The sequence below is a fragment of the Capricornis sumatraensis genome, chromosome 19 (genome assembly GCF_032405125.1).
Source record: "Capricornis sumatraensis isolate serow.1 chromosome 19, serow.2, whole genome shotgun sequence".
NCBI lineage: Eukaryota > Metazoa > Chordata > Mammalia > Artiodactyla > Bovidae > Capricornis > Capricornis sumatraensis.
Window position 1 is genome coordinate 54,560,204 of NC_091087.1, and position 23,714 is coordinate 54,583,917.

At 40.6% G+C, this 23,714-nt stretch overlaps 1 protein-coding gene across 1 annotated transcript in view; it reads left to right on the forward strand.

Moving 5' to 3' along the window:
• The first annotated feature begins 3,445 nt into the window (after nt 1-3,445).
• The window catches only part of MIPOL1 (mirror-image polydactyly 1), a 295,160-nt gene continuing 274,891 nt past the window's right edge, over nt 3,446-23,714 (forward strand). The window contains exon 1 of the mRNA XM_068991389.1: nt 3,446-3,510. The gene's annotated coding sequence lies outside the window, so the exon portion shown is untranslated. The remainder of the gene's footprint in view (nt 3,511-23,714) is intronic.

The window sequence follows — 23,714 nt, forward strand, 5'->3', positions numbered from 1 at the left end:
GATAAAGACACTGAGATCAGGAGAGGATTAAGCTCAAAATGCAAATTAAAACAAGATACCCTTTACAATAAAAACCTATCTATCTATCTAACCTTGTAGTTTCTATATCTCTGGAGAACACTAATAAAAAAGATATTCTAAGTTACATGTGTGCATGGATTTTATTCACTATTTTATTTCTAGAACTGATTGGTGTGGCTAGCACATTGTGGGAAATATATTTGTGAACTTAAAAGTATTCATGATGTGACATTCTTCTGCTCTCTGTAATGAAAATGAGGTTCATTTTCTTCACTTCTCTCATACTTATCCAACTTATAAGAGGGATAAGGACATATTGGCTTTGATAATTAGCTTGAGGAAAAAAGCTCTAATTGGGGCCTTTCATTTCTTGTAGACTGGCAACCGTTAGCAGGATTGAGAATGAAGAAGTGTACTTGTAAGTGATGATGGTGGTGAAAGGGGTTAGGAGAAAATTAGTTATTGTGGCATGTAAAGTTCAAGAAAAGAACATTACTTACTCCTGGTAAGTGGGAAAAAGGACAAAGGAGAAAAGGCATAATGTTTGAACTCACTGAATAAAAACAACGGAAGAAAAAACAAGTTACTAAAAGGAAAGAAAACATGGATTTTCTTCTTACCGAAGAGGTTTTTCACATGAAGTTAATGAACTTTAAAAAAACCAGGGTTAATGCCAGCAAATTTGGAAAACTCAGCAGTGGCCACAGGGCCGGAAAAGGTCAGTTGTCATTCCAATCCCAAAGAAAGGCAATGCCAAAGAATGCTCAAACTACCACACAATTGCACTCATCTCACATCAAGTAAAATAATGCTCGAAATTCTCCAAGCCAGGCTTCAGCAATATGTGAACCGTGAACTTCCAGATGTTCAAGCTGGTTTTAGAAAAGGTAGAGGAACCAGAGATCAAATTGCCAACATCCGCTGAATCTTCGAAAAAGCAAGAGAGTTCCAGAAAAACATATATTTCTGCTTTATTGACTATGCCAAAGTCTTTGACTGTGTGCATGTGGATCACAATAAACTGTGGAAAATTCTGAAAGAGATGAGAATTCCAGACCACCTAACCTGCCTCTTGAGAAACCTATATGCAGGTCAGGAAGCAACAGTTAGAACTGGACATGGAACAACAGACTGGTTCCAAATAGGAAAAGGAGTACGTCAAGGCTGTATATTGTCACCCTGCTTATTTAACTTATATGCAGAGTACATCATGAGAAACGCTGGGCTGAAAGAAGCACAAGCTGGAATCAAGATTGCGGGGAAAAATATCAACCTCAGATATGCAGATGACACCACCCTTATGGCAGAAAGTGAAGAGGAACCAAAAAGCCTCTTGATGAAAGTGAAAGAGGAGAGTGAAAAAGTTGGCTTAAAGCTCAACATTCAGAAAACGAAGATTATGGCATCTGGTCCCATCACTTCATGGGAAATAGATGGGGAAACAGTGGAAACAGTGTCAGACTTTATTTTTGGGGGCTCCAAAATCACTGCAGATGGTGACTGCAGCCATGAAATTAAAAGACACTTACTTCTTGGAAGGAAAGTTATGACAAACCTAGATAGCATATTAAAAAGCAGACATTACTTTGCCAACTAAGGTCCGTCTAGTCAAGGCTATGGTTTTTCCAGTGGTCATGTATGGATGTGAGAGTAGGACTGTGAAGAAGGCTGAGTACCAAAGAATTGATGCTTTTGAATTGTGGTGTTGGAGAAGACTCGAGAGTCCCTTGGACTGCAAGGAGATTCAACCAGTCCATTCTAAAGGAGATCAGCCCTGGGTGTTCTTTGGAAGGAATGATGCTAAAGTTGAAACTGCAGTACTTTGGCCACGTCATGTGAAGAGTAGACTCATTGGAAAAGACTCTGATGCTGGGAGGGATTGGGGGCAGGAGAAGGGGACGACCGAGAATGAGATGGCTGGATGGCATCACCAACTCGATGGACGTGAGTTTGAGTGAACTCCAGGGGTTGGTGATGGACAGGGAGGCCTGGCGTGCTGCAATTCATGGGGCTGCAAAGAGTCGGACACGACTGAGCGACTGAACTGAACTGAACTGAATGTACCCTTAGCCAAAGAAAAATAGTAAAATCACATTGTTTCAATTTAACTTATAAATTCATTATTTGGTTTGACTTTTCTCAGTGTTGTGATAACTATCCTATTTCTTGTTACTCTAGCTAGGAAAAGCAACTCTCCCTACTTTTTTTTTTTTAATAACATAAATTTGAGTTGCCCTTAAAGCTGTTCACAAGTCAAACCGTTTTTCCTGATTAGGGTGCTCTTCCCATCTGCTCTGACCCGTTCTCCTTTTTGCCTCCTATATCTTTATGGTACTTTTTGTCCATAAATATCTGATTCAGACCTTGACTGAAGTAAAGAAAAATGGATTTCAAAGCTGAATCTATAAAAAAAGAAAATTTCTTCAGAGCCCTGTGCATTCACTACAATATAATAACCAAGAGCTTGTGTTACAACTGTGCTCCAACTAATTTACATTGGTTTTTTCATTCCCCCCCCCTCCTCTTTTTTACTAAAGTGTAAGTTCCTTTCATTAACTTTAACGCCTAACTTAAGAGACCGTCAAGACTTTACATTATACATATTCTTCGGGGATATTTAAGAAACCATCACTATTGCTTATTATCCAAACCCAGAAGAGTACCTGGCCCATGGTATGTCCTCAATAACTATGTGGGGTCTGAAGGAGTTAACGTGACATTTATAAAAGCAACACTTATCTGTGGTACAAGAAAACCACATATGAATTACTATCAGCTATAATTCTTTCTTCTTTCAACACAGAGGTACGCGAATTGAGGACTTAGTTTTTTAATTCTGGAAAGTTCAACCTTTTGTCTTAAAGAATCCATATATTGAACGTTAAGCATCCGTATCTTTTTCTTAAGTACCTCCTAGTTTTAGTCTGAAGCGGTCTTTGTCTGAGAGGTGGGTGCTGCTTTTTGCTAGACCAACTGGAGTCCGACTGCGGCCTTTTTGATTCAACCATTCCTTCCCAACACGTCCCTCTTCTCTCCCTGGGGTCCCATCCCCACTCTCCCTCTCACCTCAAGACAAAAACAGAACCGGAAACCCCATTTCCGCCAGTTTCTGTGGAAACTCCACAACGCTCAAGTTGAGGCCACACTCCAGCGAAGACTTCCTAAGCTTGCTCTGTTGCCCAGGGGCCCCGCCCCACGGCCCTAGTGGCGCGAAATGCGCATGCCCGGTGCGCGCCGCCTGCCTCCGCCCGGCGTCTGCCCCGCCCCTGCTCGCCGTGGATCCTCGCGCGCCGCGCGCGTCTGGCCTCCCTCCTCCGTCGCGCCCCGCGGGGGCATTCACGAGCGCGCGCACTTCCTCGCGCAGAGGAACCCGGGGCAGGGAGGCTCCGAGCGAGCTGCGATTGGCTGACGTGGAGGCTGCGCGTCTGGCCTGAGAAACTCTGGGCGAGAGCGCAGTCTGCTCCCGGGGCTGTGCTGGGCGCATCTCAGGTAAACGGGTAGGGTGGGAGGTTTGGGCTATCCGAGAAAAGGAGGGGTGGGTTGAGACCAGCCCTGGAGTTTCCGGCCGCAGCCTCCTTGGAGAAGGGGAAGGGGCCGCGCAGGAGCTGCACCGGGTGAATGCTGGCCCCGTGCGGCCGGGAATGATGGGGCTCCCTCGAAGGTCCGCGTTGTGTGGTCCTCCAGTCTACTTTCTCGGCAGGATTTCGGCGTCTTCCCCTGTTTCTTATTACAAGAGTGCTGCAGCTGAGTTTTTATTCGAGGTTTTTTGTTGGTGGTGGTGGTGGTGGTTTGCTTTTCCCTTAAGAGGCAGTGAGTTGGAGGTCCTGGCTCAACCTAGGATTGACTCCGTGCCCTTGAGAGTCACTCACTTGTTTGTATTTCAGTTCTCACACTTTAAGTTTAGGCAAAGAATACAGTGATTCCTCAGGTAGGCGGAGTCATGCTGTAGAAAGATAGTTAGAATTTTTTGAGTTCATAGTGTCTCTGGGCCCACATTTCTCGTCCTGGCTGGAAGGTGACACCACCCGATAGTATTTGTGAAGTATTTACTTTAAGCACCGTGGGTGGAAGGTACTGGATGAAACAAGATAACAGCATTATTAGGATGTCGTGGGAAGAAAAAACTTTTCCACAAGAAGAGGCTTTTTGAAAGGCTCCTTTGAACATTTTATGCAGATTTAAATCACAGTGGTAGTAGATAAAGGTGAGCCAAAACAAAGGGCCAAACAAAAGTACGTTTTAAGGAGGTTTTCCCCCTCCCCTTCTTTCCCGGATAACTTTCACAATGTCAAGTTATTGGCTTTTCGAAGTTTCTCCTTGGGATCTCTTGTGGAACTAACCTAAAATGACGGTTACATAAACATGTGGGTATCCTGTGCAGTAGTATACCAAGAGAATTAATTAAAACAAAACTACCTTCTATGTAAGGTAACAGGAATTAAGATATCTCATTGGTGGTAAGGATGGTAAATCAGAAAAGTAAACAGAAGATGTACACAATTTTCCTTCAAAGGCATAGAGTTTGTAAATATGAATTGTTTTTACTGTGTTAATTATTAAAGGCTAATAGACACACAGAAAAGTGCATGAATCATAAGTGTACAGTTCACTGAATTTTCACCAAGTGTGCATATCCAAGAGAGAGCGTTACTCACGTCCTAGAAGCCCCACTTTTCAGTTTCTGATACCATCAATAAATTTACTGATTATTGACTTTATATAAATGGAAACATACACTGTATAGTCTTTTGTGTCTCACTTTTGCTTAATATTGCGGGATTTATACAAGTTATGTAGTAGTTGTTTGTTTTTAATGCTGTGCAGTGTTTTATCCAGCTTTTGGCTATTACTAATAGGTCTGGCATGAACTTTTTTTTTAAGTATTTTGGTGAACGTATGTATATATTTCTGTTGGATATATACCCACTGGTGAAATGACTATATTATAGGCTATGCATATATGTATTTCTAATATTATTGTTGTGGTTCAATAGCTAAGTAGCGTCCAACTCTTTTGCCACCCCATGGACTGTAGCCTGCCAGGTTCCTCTGTCCATGGGATTTCCCAGGCAAGAATACTAGAGTGGGTTGCCATTCCATTCTCCATGGGATCTTCCCAACACAAGGATTAAACCTACATCTCTTGCATTGGCAGGCTGGTTCTTTACCACTAAGCCACCAGGGAAGCCTATTTCTGGTATGTTGTTCAGTTGCTCAGTCATGTCCGACTCTTTGTGACCCTACGATCTGCAGCATGCCTTGCTTCCCTGTCGTCTATCACCAACTCCTGGAGCTTGCTCAAACTCATGTCCATTGAGTCAGTGATGCCATCCAACCATTTTGTCCTCTGTCATCCCCTTCACCTCCTGCCTTCAATCTTTCCTATCATCAGGGTCTTTTCTAATGAGGCAGTTCTTCGCATCAGGTGGCCAAAGTGTTGGAGCTTCAGCTTCAGTATCAGTCCTTCCAATGAATGTTCAGGACTGATTTCCTTTTGACTGGTTGGATCTTCTTGCAGTCCAAGGGACTCTCAAGAGTCTTCTCCAAAACCACAGTTCAAAAGCATCAATTTTTCAGTGCTCAGTTGGATCAATTATTGTTCAACTCCCACATCCATACATGACAACTGGAAAACCCATAGCTTTGACTAGACCGACCTTCGTTGGCAAAGTGATGGCTCTACTTTTTAATATGCTGTCTAGGTTGGTCATAACTTTTCTTCCAAAGAGCAAGCATCTTTTAATTTCATGCCTTCAGTCACTGTCTGCAGTGGCTTTGGAGCCCAAGAAAATAAAATCTGTTACTGTTTCCACTTTTCCCAATCTATTTGTCCTGAAGTGATGATACAGGGATACCATGATCTTAGAGTTTTGAATGTTGAGTTTTAAGCCACGTTTTTCACTCTCCTCTTTCTCCTTCATCAGGAGGCTCTTTAGTTCTTTGCTTTCTGCCGTTTCTGGTATACATTACTAAAAAATTGTTCAAATCAGTTTCCACATGCTTGAAACATTTAGCATCATTCGTTTCATTTTACCCATTCTGTTGGGTAGTGATATCACATTGTGGTTTTTCCCTAATTTCTCTACTTACGAATATTTACACCTCTCTGTATGTCTCTTGGCCATTTGGGTATCTCCAGCGGCAGGGATCATCAAATTTTCTGTAAAGGGCTGGATAGTTAATATAGGCATCTTGCTTTGTAGAGTTTCAGTTAAAGCAATACTGTGTGAAGTTAGGACTGCTTGTATTTTAGGTTTTGCAGGCCACATAGTGTCTATTACAGATAGTTTGTATTTTCTTTCCTTTTTTTTTTTTTGCCTGCCTGTTTGCTTGCTTCCCTGTCTACCTTACCTCCTTTCTCCCCTCCTTTTCTTCCTTCATCCCTCCCTCTCATTTTTCTCTTTAATTTTCTTTTCTCCTTCCTTCCTTCCTTCTTCATTTTGTACTTCGCTAGCCATTACTGTGTTGAAAATGACTATTTTTAAATAACCATTTGATCTTCTGCTCATTGTTGGCAGTGACATTATTCAGTTCAATTCAGTCACTCAGTCCTGTCCGACTCTTTACAACCCCATGGACTGCAGCATGCCAGGCCTCCCTGTCCATCACCAGCTCCTGGAGCTTGCTCAAGCTCATGTCCATTGAGTTGGTGATGCCATCAAACCATCTTATCCTGTGTCGTCCCCTTCTCCTCCCGACTTCAATCTTTCCCAGCATCGGTATTTTCCAATGAGTCAGTTCTTTGCATCGGGTGACCGTAGTAGTATTGGAGTTTCAGCTTTAGCATCAGTCCTACCAATGACTATTGAAGATTGATTTCCTTTAGGATTGACTGGTTGGATCTCCTTGCAGTCCAAGGGACTCTCAAGAGTCTTCTCCAACACCACAGTTCAAAAGCATCAATTCTTGGGAGCTCAGCTTTCTTCATAGTCCAACTCTCACATCCATACATGACTACTGGAAAAACCACAGCCTTGACTAGATGGACCTTTGTTGGCAAAGTAATGTCTCTACTTTTTAATATTTGCTGTCTGAGTTTCTTTTTAGAGGCAGATAAGCTTCCATTCGTGGAGAAGGCAATGGCACCCCACTCCAGTACTCTTGCCTGGAAAATCCCATGGATGGAGGAGCCTGGTGGGCTGCAGTCCATGGAGTCGCTAAGAGTCAGACACGACTGAAGCAACTTAGCAGCAGCAGCAAGTTTCCATTCGGAGAAGGCGATGGCACCTCACTCCAGTACTCTTGCCTGGAAAATCCCATGGACGGAGAAGCCTGGTGGGCTGCAGTCCATGGGGTTGCGAAGAGTCAGACACGACTGAGCGACTTCATTTTCACTTTTCACTTTCATGCAGTGGAGAAGGCAATGGCAACCCACTCCAGTGTTCTTGCCTGGAGAATCCCAGGGACAAGGGAGCCTTGTGGGCTGCTGTCTATGGGGTCGCACAGAGTCGGACACGACTGAAGCGACTTAGCAGCAGCAGCAGCAAGTTGGTTATAACTTTTCTCCAAAGGAGTAAGCGTCTTTTAATTTCATGGCTGCAATCATCATCTGCAGTGATTTTGGAGCTCCCCAAAATAAAGTCTGACATTGTTTCCACTGTTTCCCCATCTATTTCCCACGAAGTGATGGGACCAGATGCCATGATCTTCGTTTTCTGAATGTTGAGTTTTAAGCCAACTTTTTCACTCTCCTCTTTCACTTTCATCAAGAGGCTCTTTAGTTCTTCTTTGCTTTCTGCCATAAGTGTGGTGTCATCTGCATATCTGAGGTTATTGATATTTCTCCCGGCAATTTTGATTGCAGCTTGTGTTTCTTCCAGTCCAGCATTTTTCATGATGTACTCTGCATAGAAGTTAAATAAGCAGGGTGACAATATACAGCCTTGATGTACTCTTTTCCCTGTTTGGAACCAGTCTGTTGTTCCCTGTCCAGTTCTAACTTGCTTTCTGACCTGCATACAGATTTCTTAGGAGGCAGGTCAGGTGGTCTGGAATTCCCATCTCTTTCAGAATTTTCCACAGTTTATTGTGGTCCACACAGTCAAAGGCTTTGGCATAGTCAATAAAGCAGAAATAGATGTTTTTCTGGAACTCTCTTGCTTTTTCGATGATCCAGTGGATGTTGGCAATTTGATCTCTGCTTCCTCTGCCTTTTCTACATCCAGCTTGAACATCTGGAAGTTCACGGCTCACGTACTGTTGGAGCCTGGCTTGGAGAATTTTGAGCATTACTTTGCTAGCGTGTGAGATGGGTGCACTTGTGCGGCAGTTTGAGCATTCTTTGGCATTGCCTTTCTTTGGGATTGGAATGAAAACTGACCTTTTCAGGTCCTGTGGCCACTGCTGAGTTAGTATTATCATATATTCAAGTAAATACCTAAATAACTTCTATATACCACCTAAAAAAAGAGTTGTTAGCTAAATATGTTAACATACTTTCAAAAGTTGTTCTTTTTATACTTTTAGTACTAAGTGAAAAGCAAGGGGCCAAAAATAAGAGATGAACTGGACAGCCCAGTGAAGCATTTAAGGAAGACAGGACCTTGAACTCAGGGATGGGTGCCACAGTTGAGTTTCATGGGCCAAGTCATCGGTAATTGAAAGTGAAAGTCGCTCAGTTGTGTCCGAGTCTTTGCAACCCTATGGGACTCTACAGTCCATGGAATTCTCCAGGCCAGAATACTGGAGTAGGTAGCCTTTCCCTTCTCCAGGAGATCTTCCCAACCCAGGAATCGAACCTGTGTCTCCTGCATTGCAGGCAGATTCATTACCAGCAGAGCCACAAGGGAAGCCCTTGTGGAAGTAATTGTTAATTACCTCCTATATTATGAGTGTACTCAGTCATGTAGATCTAAATTTCAACCAAGCCATCCCAAGATGGAACAGCTTAAAAGACAATATCCATCTCAAAGTGTGGCAAAAAGTTTTTGCTTTTTGATACTTTTTTTACTCAATGTTGTCAACTGCCTGGATATCCATCTTTTTCGTAGCCTTTTATGTCAATCAACAAAGGTTGTATTTCCTTTTCTCACTTCTTACTTCTCTTTTATTCCTCAGGTTTAAAGGGAATAAGAGATATTTAACACTAAAACATTATAGTCACACATTGCTATTGTTCAGTCGCGTCCAACTCTTTGTGACCACATGGACTGCAGCATGCCAGGCTTCCCTGTCCTTCATTATCTCCCAGAATTTCCTCAAACTCATGGCCATTGAATCAACGATGCCATCTAACCATCTCATTCTCTGCTGCCCCCTTTTCCTTCTGCCCTCAATCTTTCCCATCGTCAAGGTCTTTTCCAGTGAGTCGACTCTTTGCACCAGATTGCCAAAGTATCAGAGCTTCTCTTCAGCATCAGTAAGTATACTTTTACAAATAGCCCCATCGAATGATGTCTAACTCAATGAACCTTTGAGCCATGCCATGTAGGGCCACCCAAGACAGACAGGTCATGGTGGAGAGTTCTAACAAAATGTGGTCCACTGGAGAAGGGAATGGCAAACCACTTCAGTATTCTTGCCTTGAGAATGCCATGAACAGTATGAAAAGGCAAAAAAATAGGACACTGAAAGATGAACTCCCCAGGTCGGTAGGTGCCCAATGCGCTACTGGAGATCATTGGAGAAATAACTCCAGAAAGAATGAAGAGACGGAGCCAAAGCAAAAACAACACCCAGTTATGGATGGGACTGGTGATATAAGCAAAGTCCAGTGCTATAAAGAGTAATATTTCATAGGAACTTGGAATGTTAGGACTATCAATCAAGGCAAATTGGAGGTGGTCAAACAGGAGAGAGCAAGAATGAACATTGACATTTTAGGAATCAGTGAACTAAAATGGACTAGAATGGATGAATTTAACTCAGATGACTATTATATCTGTCACTGTGGGCAAGAACCCCTTGGAAGAAATGCAGTAGCCATCAAAGGCAACAAAAGAGTCCAAAATGCAGTACTTGGATGCAATCTCAAAAATAACAGAATGATCTCTATTCGTTCCAAGGCGAACAATTCAAGTCTGTGCCCCAAATAGTAACACTGAAGAAGCTGAAGTTGTATGGTTCTATGAAGACCTACAAGACCTTCTAAAACTAACCTGCAAAAAAGATGTCCTTTTCATTATAGGGGACTGGAATGCAAAAGTAGGAAGTCAAGAAACACCTGGACTATCAGGAAAATTTGGCCTTGGAATACAGAATGAAGCAGGGCAAAGGCTAATAGAGTTTTGCCAAGAGAATGCACTGGTCATAACAAACACCCTCTTCCAACAACACATGAGAAGACTCTACACATGGATATCACCAGACGGTCAATACTGAAATTAGACTGATTATATTCTTTGCATCCAAAGATGGAGAAGCTCTATACAGTCAGCAAAAACAAGACCAGGAGCTGACTGTGGCTCAGATCATGAACTCCTTATTCCCAAATTCAGACTTAAATTGAAGAGTGTAGGGAAAACCACTAGACCATTCAGGTACGACCTAAATAAAATCCCTTATGATTATACAGTGGAAGAGACAAATAGATTCAAGGGATTAGATCTGATACACAGAGTGCCTGAAAAACTATGGACGGAGGATTGGGACATTGTGCAGGATACAGAGAACAAGACCATCCCAAGAAAAAGAAATGCAAAAAAGGAAAATGGTTGTCTGAGAAGGCCTTACAAATAGCTGTGAAAAGAAGAGAAGCTAAAGGCAAAGGAGAAAGGGATCTATATAAACATCTGAATACAGAGTTCCAAAGAATAGCAAGGAGAGATAAGAAAGCCTTCCTCAGTGATCAGTGGAAACAAATAGAGGAAAACAGTAGAATGGGAAACACTAGAGATCTCTTCAAGAACATTAGAGACAATAAGGGAATATTTCATGCAAAGATGGGCGCAATAAAGACAGAAATGGTATGGATGTAACAGAAGCAGAAGATATTAAGATGAGGTGGCAAGAATACACGGAAGAACCATACAAAAAAGATCATCACATCCCAGATAATCACGATGGTGTGATCACTTACCTATAGCCAGACATCCTAGAATGTGAAGTCAAGTGAGCCTTAGGAAGCATCACTACAAACAAAGCTAGTGGAGGTGATGCAATTCCAGTTGAGCTGTTTCATGTCCTAAAAGATGATGCCATGAAAGTGCTGCACTCAGTATGCCAGCAAATTTGGAAAACTCAGCAGTGGACACAGGGCCGGAAAAGGTCAGTTTTCATTCCAATCCCAAAGAAAGGCAATGCCAAAGAATGCTCAAACTGCCGCACAATTGCACCCATCTCACACGCTAGCAAAGTAATGCTCAAAATTCTCCAAGCCAGGCTCCAACAGTACGTGAGCCGTGAACTTCCAGATGTTCAAGCTGGATTTAGAAAAGGCAGAGGAACCAGAGATCAAATTGCCAACATCCACTGGATCACCGAAAAAGCAAGAGAGTTCCAGAAAAACATCTATTTCTGCTTTATTGACTATGCCAAAGCCTTTGACTATGTGGATCACAATAAACTGTGGAAAATTCTGAAAGAGATGGGAATTCCAGACCACCTGACCTGCCTCCTAAGAAATCTGTATGCAGGTCAGAAAGCAACAGTTAGAACTGGACAGGGAACAACAGACTGGTTCCAAACCGGGAAAGGAGTACATCAAGGCTGTATATTGTCACCCTGCTTATTTAACTTCTATGCAGAGTACATCATGAGAAACGCTGGCTGGATGAAGCACAAGCTGCAATCAAAATTGCCGGGAGAAATATCAATAACCTCAGATATGCAGATGAGACCACCCTTATGGCAGAAAGCAAAGAAGAACTAAAGAGCCTCTTGATGAAAGTGAAAGAGGAGAGTGAAAAAGTTGGCTTAAAACTCAACATTCAGAAAACGAAGATCATGGCATCTGGTCCCATCACTTCGTGGGAAATAGATGAGGAAACAGTGTCAGACTTTATTTTGGGAGGCTCCAAAATCACTGCAGATGATGATTGCAGCCATGAAATTAAAAGATGATTACTCCTTGGAAGGAAACTACCCTCAGATATCTGAATTGAATCATTGAAATGTCCTTTTTAAAGTGTTATATGACTGTGTTGCTGCTGCTGCTGCTGCTGCTAAGTCGTGTCCAACTCTGTGTAACCCCATGGACGGCAGCCCACCAGGCTCCCCCGTCCCTGGGATTCTCCAGGCAAGAGCACTGGAGTGGGTTGCCATTTCCTTCTCCAATGCATGAAGTGAAAAGTGAAAGTGAAGTCGCTCAGTCGTGTCCGACCCTTAGCGACCCCATGGACTGCAGCCTACCAGGCTTCTCCATCCGTGGGATTTTCCAGGCAAGAGTACTGGAGTGGGGTGCCATTGCCTTCTCCAATGACTGTGTTAGTGATGTCTTAATAACTTCTGCAGTTAACAGGTACGGTACTTTTTGTCTATTACATGAAATTTGTTAATGCTTTTGTTAAAATCTCTTATTGATTTGTGTGTGTATGTGTGTGCACTCACATGTGCTTGCCTGTTACTGATAATTTACTGTGTGTTAAATCTCCCTGTGTAATGTTGGATTTTATTTTCTCCTTGTAGTTTTCTGCCAATTTTTGGTTTATTTATTTTGAAGACATGTTATTAGAAGCATATTCAGGTTTCTAATTCTTCTGTCTCCCTATGAACTGAACTTTAGTTCCATGAAAAAGTATCCCTATTTATCCCTAGTAATGCGCTTTGTGTTAATGTCTAATCTGACTTTTTAAAAACTTTTTGAAATAATTTTAGATTTCCTTAAAAGTTGCAAAAATAGCACAGAGAGTTTCTGTGAACTCTTCAACCTACTTCTAATGTTAACACAATGCATAATCAGTATAATTCTCAAAGCCAAGAAATTAATATTGTTACAATGCTAGTCACTAAATTATATACTTTATCACTAGTTTTCTCATAACAGTACTGTTCTTTTTTGTTCCAGGACTCAATCCAGATCCCACACTGTATTTAGTTGTCATGTTTCCTGTGTCTTATCCAATCTGTGACCTCTTTATGATTTCGGTTGAACTATATCAGCCCTTTTTTTGGTTAATGTGTACTTAGAATTGGCTTTAAAAAATCCAGTGGGACATCTTTGTCTTAAAATCGGAGCATTTGGTGGTTGGATCATTTAATCCATTCATAATTTGTGGGGGGTTTTTTACCCAGTTATTTTGGAAATTATACATACCTTATAATTCTTTTAGTGGCTCTTGTAAAAACTGTAGAATCCTGGAATGCATCCTTTCAGACTTTAATGCATTTCCTTATGTCTATATATGTATCCAACCACATAGTTTTGCTTTGTTTTCTTTTTTTCTTTAATGTAACAATGGTCCTACTGTGTTATTTTATGACTACTTCTTTTCATTTATTAAAAAAATAAATGCATAATTGTTATAAACTCTTTCAAGCAACATAAATCTATAAAAAGTTGACAGCAAAATATTAACATTACCCCAGATTCTATCCCAGCAAAAATAACCTTTATTAAAAACCAGGTGTACAGCATTTTATGTGCCTGTTCCTTTGGTTCAGTTCAGTCGTGTCTGACTCTTTGCAGCCCCATGAATTGCAGCATGCCAGGCCTCCCTGTCCATCACCAACTCCCGGAGTTCACTCAGACTCACGTTCATTGAGTTGGTGATGCCATCCAGCCATCTCATCATCTGTTGTCCCCTTCTCCTGCCCCCAATCCCTCCCAGCATCAGAGTCTTTTCCAGTGAGTCAGCTCTTCACATAAGGTGGCCAAAGTATTGGAGTTTTAGCATAAGCATCATTCCTTCCAAAGAACACCCAGGACTGATCTCCTTTAGAATGGACTGATTGAATCTCTTTGCAGTCCAAGGGACTCTCAAGAGTCTTCTCCAGCACCACAGTTCAAAAGCATCAATTCTTCGGCGCTCAGCTTTCTTCACAGTCCAACTCTCATATCCATACATGACCAGTGGAAAAACTATAGCTTTGACTAGATGGACCTTTGTTGGCAAAGTAATGTCTCTGCTTTTTAATATGCTATCTAGGTTGGTCATAACTTTCCTTCCAAGGAATAAGCGTCTTTTAATTTCATGGCTGCAGTCACCATCTGCAGTGATTTTGGAGCCCCGCAAAATAGTCTGACACTGTTTCCACTGTTTCCCCATCTATTTCCCATGACGTGATGGGACCAGATTGCCATAATCTTTGTTTTCTGAATGTTGAGCTTTAAGCCAACTTTTTCACTCTCCTCTTTAACTTTCATCAAGAGGCTTAGGAGTGCTCAATTAAAAAAAAAAATTAAAAAGCCTAGCCATAGGCATGTGTTTGTGAAATTTCACAGCACCAGGAATTAAAAAAAATTTCTGAAGATTTCCAGAGAAAACCTAATGAGAAAAAGAATTGAATATATCAGCATCAGTCTTCTTGATCAGCAGAATGGCTAGTTAAGTAACAATATGTCAGGTATGGAAGAAGTGAAAAAAAGACCTGGGGTGTAGGAAATAGTAGATTCAACCCAGGAGAACAGTGAAATGATGTCCCAGGTGGGAGGGCTATATAGCAGGCCTAGAGAGCAGATGGTCCAATTTGAGAGAATCCTCAGGAAGTTTCCAGGAAAGAAATGGGAATTTAACAGATCTATATCCTCTGGGCTGGAGTTTTCTCTGTTGGAAGGTTTTTTAATCTATGAATTCAATTTCTTTAATAGATATGGGCCTATTTTGATTAGCTGTTCTTACTGAGTTAGCTTTGGTAGATTTTATCTTTCAAGGAATTTGTTGAATTTATAGGTATTAAATTGTAATATTCCTTTAGTCTTTTTAATGTATATGGAATTGTTTTAATAGCCTTCTCTTCTTTCTGATATTGGCAATGTATGGTGTCTTTATTTTTATCTTGATCAGTCTGGCCAAAAGGGTTATCAATTTCATTGCTCTCAGAACCAGCCTTTGGTTTCATTGATATTTCTATGTTGATTTTACATTTTCAGTTTTGTTAATTTTTGCTCTTTACCATTTTCATCGTTCTGTTTAATTTTCTCTTAATTTTGCATCTTTTTTAAGGGTGTAAGATCAAGTATTAATGAGAGGCTGTCATACATATACTTATATCCACTCCTTTGTTTTTAGATTCTTTTCCCGTGTAGGCCATTACAGAGTACTGACTTGAGTTTCTTATGCTAATAGTTTGTATATGTCAATTTATCCCAGTTTATCCCTCCCTCTCCTTATCCCCTGGTAACTATAAGTTTGTTTTCTACACCTGTAATTCTTCTTCTGTTTTGTAAATAAATTCATTTGTACCCTTGTTTTCTTAGAGTCCACATATAAGCAATATTATATGATATTTGTTTTTCTGTGTCTGACTGACTTCACTCACTTTGATGATCTCTGCTGCTGCTGCTAAGTCGCTTCAGTCATATCCCACTCTGTGCGACCCCATAGACAGCAGCCCACCAGGCTCCCCTGTCCCTGGGATTCTCAAGGCAAGAACACTGGAGTGGGTTGCCATTTCCTTCTCCAATGATGGTCTCTAGGTCCATCCATTTTGCTGTAAATGGCATTATTTTTTTTTCTTTTTTGATAGCTGAGTAATATTACATTGGGGCTTCCCTGGTGGCTCAGTGGTAAAGAATTTGCCTGCCAATGCAGGAGATGTGGGTTTGATCTCTGGGTTGGGAAAATTTCCCTGGAGAAGCAAATGGCAACCCACTCTAGTATCCTTCCTGGGAAATCCTGTGGACAGAGGAACTTGCAGGTTGCAGTCCATGGGGTCACAAAAGAGTCAGACACAATTTAGCAACTTAACAACAACAACAAACAACATTATTCTATTGTGTATATGTACCGCATCTTCCTTATCCATTCCTCTGTTGATGGACATTTAGGTTGCTTCCATGTCCTGGGTATTGTAAGTAGTGCTGCAGTGGACATTGAAGTACATGTGTCTTTTCAAGTTATGGTTTTCTTCAGCTGTATGCCTAGGAATAGGATTGCTGGGTCATATGGCAGTTCTGTTTTTAGTTTTTTTTAATCCCTAAAAAAGCTCCTAAGTTTTTTTTTTTTCCTAAGAATTATAGGAATAAAGTTCTTTTATCCCTAAAGAACATATATGGTGTTCTCCATAGTGGCTGCACCAATTTACATTTCCACCAATATTTGCAAGTGAAGCAACCAACAAGGATTTAATCTCCAAAATATACAAACAATTTGTGCAGCTCAGTATCAAAAAAAAAAAAAAACCCAATCAAAAAGTGGGCAGAGGATCAAAATAGACTTTTTTCCAAAGAAGACATACAGATGGCCAAAAGGCTCATGAAAAGGTGGTCAACATCACTAAGTATTTGAGAAATGCACATCAAGACTACAATAAGTATTACATCACACTAGTCAGAATGGTCAACATCAAAAAATCTATAAATGCTGGAGAGGGTGTGGTGAGAAGGGAATCCACCTCCCTTTTTTAATGTATGTGTTTAATACTATAAATTCCCTCTAAACACTGATCTTGGTCTTCCCTTGTGGCTCAGAAGTAAAGAATCTGCCTGCCAATGCAGGAGACGTAGGTTCGACCCCTGAGTCAGGAAGATCCCTTGGAGAAGAAAATGGCAACCCACTCTGGTATCCTTGCCTGGGATATCCCATGGACAGAGGACCCCGGTGGGCTACAGTTCATGGGGTCGCAAAAGAGTTGGACATGACTGAGCAACTAAACAACAGCCATGCTGATCTAGCCACATCCCACCAATTTTGGTATGTTGTGTTTCCATTTTTATATCAGTTCAGTTCAGTTTAGTTGCTTGGTCGTGTCCGACTCTCTGCGACCCCATGAACCTTAGTATGCCAGGCCGCCCTGTCCATCACCAACTACCGGGGTTTACCCAAACTCATGTCCATTCAGTCAGTGATGCCATCCAGCCATCTCATCCTCTATTGTCCCCTTGTCCTCCTGCCTTAAATCTTTCTCAACATCAGGGTCTTTTCAAATGAATCAGCTCTTCGCATCAGGTGGCCAAAATGTTGGAGTTGCAACTTCAACATCAGTCTTTCCGATGAACACCCAGGACTGATTTCCTTTAGGATGGACTGGTTGGATCTCCTTGCAGGCCAAAGGACCCTCAAGAGTCTTCTCCAGTACCACAGTTCAAAAGCATATAGTTTGAAATATTTAAAATTTTCCCTTTGCTCTTGTTTTTGGTATCATGTACTATTTAGAAGTGTTTAGGCATTTTCGAGATACCTTTCTGTTAATGATTTCTGGTTTATTTTGTTGTGATAGCATTGTATGATTTCAGTTCTCATCAATGTGTTGAGGTCTTTTTTTTTTTTATGGATCAGAATAGAGTCTTTTATGGTAAATGTGCAGTGTGCACTTGAAAAGATTGTGTGTTTTCCTCTGCTGGGTAGAGTTGTCTATGAATGTCAAATAGGTCAAGTTGGTTGATAACAGAGTCCTCTGTATCTTTGCTGATTTTCTGAGTATTGATTGTCCTGATTACTCAGTTTTCAGGTATAATCATGGATTTGTCTGTTATTCCTTTCATCAGTTCTCACCTCCCCTATTTTGACATTTTGTTGTGAAGTGCTTACATATTTAAAATTATTTGTGTCTTACTAGTGATCTAAACCCTGCAATGTCCTTAGTCTTGGTAATGTTTCTTGTTTCACTCTGCTTTCCTTTGATTAGTATTTGCTTGTTTTTTCCCACTGGCCTTTATCCTAAATAACATGGTTTGCTGTGTGCTGTGCTTAGTTGCTCAGTCGTGTCCTACTTTTTGCGACCCCATGGACTGTAGCGTGCTGGGCTCCTCTGTCATGAGGATTCTCCAGGCAAGAATACTGCAGTGAATTGCCATGCCCTCCTCCGGGGGATCTTCCTAACCCAGGAATTGAACCCAGGTCTCCCACATTTCAGGCAGATTCTTTACCATCTGAGCCACCAGGGAAACCCAAGAATACTGGAGTGGGTAACCTATCCCTTCTCCAGGGGATCTTCCCGACCCAGGAATTGAACCGGGGTCTCCTGCATTGTAGGCAGATTCTTTACCAGCGGAACTACCAGGGAAGCCTAAATATATAGTTTATGAAAGGGTGATTTGCAGGATATTTCATTTGGCATTGGCAGGGTTCAGAACGCACTACCCCCCAAATATGATACCTTGGCATATTGAATATTTTAAAGCTGAAGGATTTTGAGAAACGGCAGGTGCAGGAAGGACTCTCAGACCTCCCCTTTCTTCACTAAAGCAGATCATAAGACCCTCATGTGAGAGGGTCCCTCCTCCCTAAATCTGGAGGAAAGGGACATCCTTGTCTTCAGAGCTGGAGGATACCAAGAGGAATCTGAATGAACAGGCCTTGCTAAGTTTTTCCCAGTTTACTACCCGTTGGCTCATACTCTTTTGTCCTATGACATTTTTTCCATTACTCTCAATTGTTCATCATACCTCGTGTAAAAATGCTTAGACCTGTTTCTTCACATCTTCATTTCTTTGTAAAGGCTCCCCTGTCATGTAAAACTTAGATTAATTAAATTTGTCTGCTTTTCTTTGTTAATCTGTCTTTGTCAGTTTAATATTCAGACTCCTGCCAAGTATCCTAAGAGGATCAAGAAAGTTTTTCACCCCAACAGTGCATTTTGTTATTTATGTATTTATTTTAAGTAATGTTTTGGTTTTAGCAAGTAAATGTTTTACTAAGTATGACCTAAGATCATGTATTGATAATTTATGTTAAGGTATAAGGATATAAGTGTTCATAACACAATTAGAAAAAAATTTTGCATTATTATTCTAATTCTCAGATGGAATTTGAATGGTAATTTCTTACAGATACTATTTGTGTTTGGGTGTTGAAATGCTGTTTTGCATTGTCTCAATCATAAACATACAACCGAAAATTTTTAAAAAAACTCATTTTTTTAATGATATATTTTCTGAAGTATGGCAGACTTCTTTAAGCAGCATGTCTTGAAACTAATTAGTTTAATACTTTATTATCTTTGAAATTTAATGTAAATTGAAGCTATTTCCTTAATTTATGTCAAACAGCTTGTTACCAGCATGGGAGCTGCAGATATTGTGTGATGTAGCTTAAGATAACCCAAAGTAGAACATTTTATTCAGTGGCATGAGCTGGCGCAGTGGGCAAGATTATTCTAATTCATTTGGGTAGGTGAACTAAACCTAGGAAGTTCGTATACAAAAATTCATTGTCTGAGTTTCTTTGTGATTCTTTACTGGTTCAGAAACTCTGCTTAGGATTTCAGTGGCTTAATTTATATTGCCTTTATTTCTGGCAGATGATTAATTTTCATTTTAGTTTAAAATCTTCATCCATATCTTTAAAATGCCTATATTTTTGTTTGTTAGCCATCTTAGAATTAAAATCGCTTTTAAAATATTTTGTTACATGATTATTAACTGGTTGGTTTTGGTAGCTTTGGAAGCTTTTGACCTGCATGTTAAGTATATCTTTAAATTAGAGAAATTAATTATTTTCTCCATTGAAGTTTTTGGAATCATTTTTCTTCTAAAACATGCTTTAAAATATTAGAGATTACTTTATGAGAAACAAAAGACTGTATTATTTGCCTGTTAGTGGAGAGAAATTTAGACTGCTCTTTAACATTGCCACATTTCATTTTCATGAGACTTTTCAAGTTGCCAAAACATGTTCCTTCTAGAAATATCCCTAACAGGAGATTATGATACTGCCGTCCAATGGAATTAAACAACCATTGAAGTAGTTTGAAGAAAAATACTTATGATATAATTTGTGAAAAACAAGTATTTGTAGACTTTGGTTGCACATATATAAATATGTAAAACAAAAGTGACAAAACAGTTTTAATTTTATATTTTGTTGTTGAATGTAAGGGATTATCTCTTTTTTCCTTTTTCCTATTTTTGTGTATTTTGGATTTTTTTTTTTTATAGAATGTGGTTATTTGGGCAGTGCTAGAATTTCTATCTCTATTTTTTTTTTTCTATCAGTGATTTCTACCAAATCAAGAATCCAGCATCTTTTAACATTAGTATTGGATTCACCCTGACTTCTAAAGATTATTGTTGATTGTAACCAGTGTATTTATTTTAAGAATATAATGATTTTTAAGCCCTTTGAAATCTTCCAAATGAGCTGTCAAATTTTTTTGAAGTAAGTGATTATTTAGAAAACAGTTTCCTGTTTTTGAGAAATAGTTTTCTAAGATCATCTGTGTATATCACCTTCCCTTCTCTAGCTTTTGTCTATACTTTTTTAAAAAACTAATTTTTGTGTGTTGTCCGTGTTGCTTTACTTTTTAGTGTTTTTGGCCCTGCCACATGACCTGTGGGATTTTAGTTCCTCTACTGGGAATTGAACCCAGGCCCTGGACAGTGAGAGTGCAGAGTCCTAACCACTGTGCCGCCAGGGAGTTTCCTGGACTTGTGTTTTTATTTTGTCCATGTTGTATCTTCCCTATTGATTTAGACTGTTTTCAGTTTCTCCATGTGCAAGAAACTGTGAGATGTTTTGAGAGTTGACCAGGCTTTGACTGCTCTAGACCCCTACTTGAGACCTTGTTGAGGCCCTTTGCTTGCTGAGAATGTAACTGCTGTGCAGAGAGATGCTCGTGGCTCTCAGATACCACTTTGCTTCATGTCGTTCCCCTCTCTTCCTGCACAGATGTTGAGTATCATGCAGGTCTTATAGCCATTCGTGTTGTAGTTTTGTGTTTACCTAGTTTTGAGGTTGATATTTTGTCTCTCGCTCTCTCTCTTTTTTTTTTTTTCTTTCTGGGTTTTTTTCTTTCTGTTTTTGCTCTCCTGGTATCTCTGTTTTTATGGAAATATTTGAAGAGATTCAAAAATTATGCAGCTTCTACCATGGCCTTCCCAGAATGTTCTTGGTGTTCTCACAAAGTTACATTTATTCAGTTTAAAAGGTTGTCTGTTTTGAAGATATATTCCGTTAAGATGTTCTTTATTTTATACAATACATGTCTAGAAACAGTTTTTGTTTTGGAAACTTGACTGGCTTGTGAAATCGAATGTTTTAGTGACCACTTAATTTCTCGATTCCCTGGAACGGAAAAAATAAGTGACTTGTCAAAGGCTACAGCATTAATGAGTGACAGCATCAGAGTCTAAACATTCATTTTATGATTCCATAATAATCAGCCCTAAATTAGTTGCAGGAAGTGACTGCATGAAAGTGAACACTGTTTAGAAAGTGTTCTATCCTTTAGCTAATATGTGGTTGTACTGAGTTAGGACTCTCTTCTGGATGGTATGAGAAACAACCTATCTATGAAGAGTGGAGATATGCTTTTTGGCAGGCTCCTGATAATTAAGAACTCAGTTTCTAGTTGACTCATGACTGTGATTCCTCATTTATTTTAAATTTGTTCTGTAAGAGAAGCTGAAAATGTCTCTAAACGTAGGTGGTATGAGCGCTAAAAGACTAACAAGACGTGTATTTAGTTTCTATTGCTGCTGCAACAGCTGTAACAAATCAGCACAAATCTAGTGGTTTAAAACAACACACATTTGTTATCTCACAGTTCTGGAGGTTAGAAATCTGACATGACCCCCACTGCCCTAAAAAGATGTTACTAGGACTGCATTCCTTTGTAGACTCTCCAAGGGAGGTTCTCTTTTCCTCTTTTCCTACTTTAGAGGGAGTCCCGCTTTTTAACAACTGAAATAGTACATTTCCCCAAGGAGGTGATCAGGGTTAACATTTTATAGTCTTCATGAACTTATTTAGTGCAATTTATTTCATTTTATCTCTCCTCATATCGGGGGGTTGAAGATGGTGATAGAGCTGAACAAGTATATCCATGATCTAAAAATATGAAATGTGTGTGAGAGGGAGAGAGAGTGTGAGTGTATATGTGCATGTATTTTCAGAAGAGGGTACTGGATGAGCTTGCAGTGAAAGAGTTTTGGGTATATTCACTGTTGACATTTGTTGGTACTGCACCAAGAAATTCCTTGGTGAGAACTGAAGGAGGGAGGGTGGCAGTCTTTAAGTTGTTTATTAGGATAAGAGAGCTCTGTTGCATTTTGTTGTTGTTTAGTTATGTCTGACTCTTTGAGACTCCATGAACTTCAGCACGCCAGGCTCAGTTGTCCTGCACTGTCTTCCAGAGTTTGCTCAAACTCATATCCATTGAGTCAGTGATGCTATCTAGTCACCTCATCCTCGGCCTCCCCCTTCTCCATTTGCTTTCAATCTTTCCTAGCATCAGGGTCTTTTCCAGTGAGTCGGCTCTTCGCATCAGGTGACCAAAGTATTGGAGCGTCAGCTTTAGCATCAGTCCTTCCAGTGAATAATCAGGGTTGATTTCCTTTAGGATTGGTTGGTTTGATCTCCTTGCAGTTGAAGGGACTAACAACTGTCAAATTGTGACTTAATACAACACAAGTTTATTTCTTGCCCATACAGAGTTGGGCTTAGAGATTGAGGTTCCTTCTCTGTTGTGATGCTACCATCTCAAATGTGGTTTTTAAGGTTTTTGCAGGAGGGTCAGAGAAGGCTAGAGTATCTCTTCTGCCTACACTGCTTTGGCTACAACTCAGTTATATGACCCAAATGTAAAGAAGTTTAGGAAATGCAGTTATCTTATATATTCAGGAGTAGGAAGTGCTGTGGTTTATAATCCACCCAGTCTGGCGTTTAGAAGAGGAGAAGATAGAAAAGTAAATAATGTTTAGATCTTGTTATGAACTGAGTGTATATGTGTCCCCCAAATTCATATGTTGAAACTTTATTCTGAAATGTGATGGTGTGCCAGGTGAGTACTTTGGGAGGTAATTGGGATTTCATAAGGTCACAGGGGCAGTGTCCTCGTGAATGGGATTAGTTCCCTTATAAGAATCATTTGACAATTGCTTCCCCACTCTGCTCTCTACCTTGTGAGTACAGTGCGAAGTTGGTAATCTGCAGCCCAGAAGAGGACTTTCACCAGAACTCAACCACGCTGGCTGACACCCTTTTCTCAGACTTCTAGCCTCTGGAACTGTGGGAAATAAATTTCTGTTGTTTGTGAGCCATACAGTCTGTAGTACTTTTGGTGGCACAGCCCAAATGGACTAAGAGAAATCTCTTTTCCTGACCCAGTGGAATTTCTGTGCTGCCTTATTATCCCATGGCACTTGCAACTTGGGTTATTGGTGCTGGTTTCTGTGTTGGTGAAACAGACAAGAATTGTTCTAATGCAGCATGGGGTGGTTGTCTTTCTTTAGTTTCCAAGTCATATCCGACTCTTTTGCAACCCCATGGACTGTAACCTGCCAGACTCCTCTGTCCATGGATTTCCCAGGCAAGAATTCTGGAGTGGGTTGCCATTTCCTTCTCCAGGGGATCTTCCTGACCAAGGGATCGAATCTGCTTCTCCTGCATTGCAGGCAGATTGTTTACTGCTCAGCCACCAGGAAAGGCCATGGGGAGGTTCAGTTCAGTCACTCAGTCGTGTCCGACTCTTTGCGACCCCATGAATCACAGCACGCCAGGCCTCCCTGTCCATCACGAACTCTGGAGTTCACTCAGACTCGCGTCCATCGAGTCAGTGATGCCATCCAGCCATCTCATCCTCTGTCATCCCCTTCTCCTCCTGCCCTCCCAGCATCAGAGTCTTTTCTAGTGCTTCAACTCTTTGCATGAGGTGGCCAAAGTACTGGAGTGTCAGCTTCAGCATTATTCCCTCCAAAGAAATCCCAGGGCTGATCT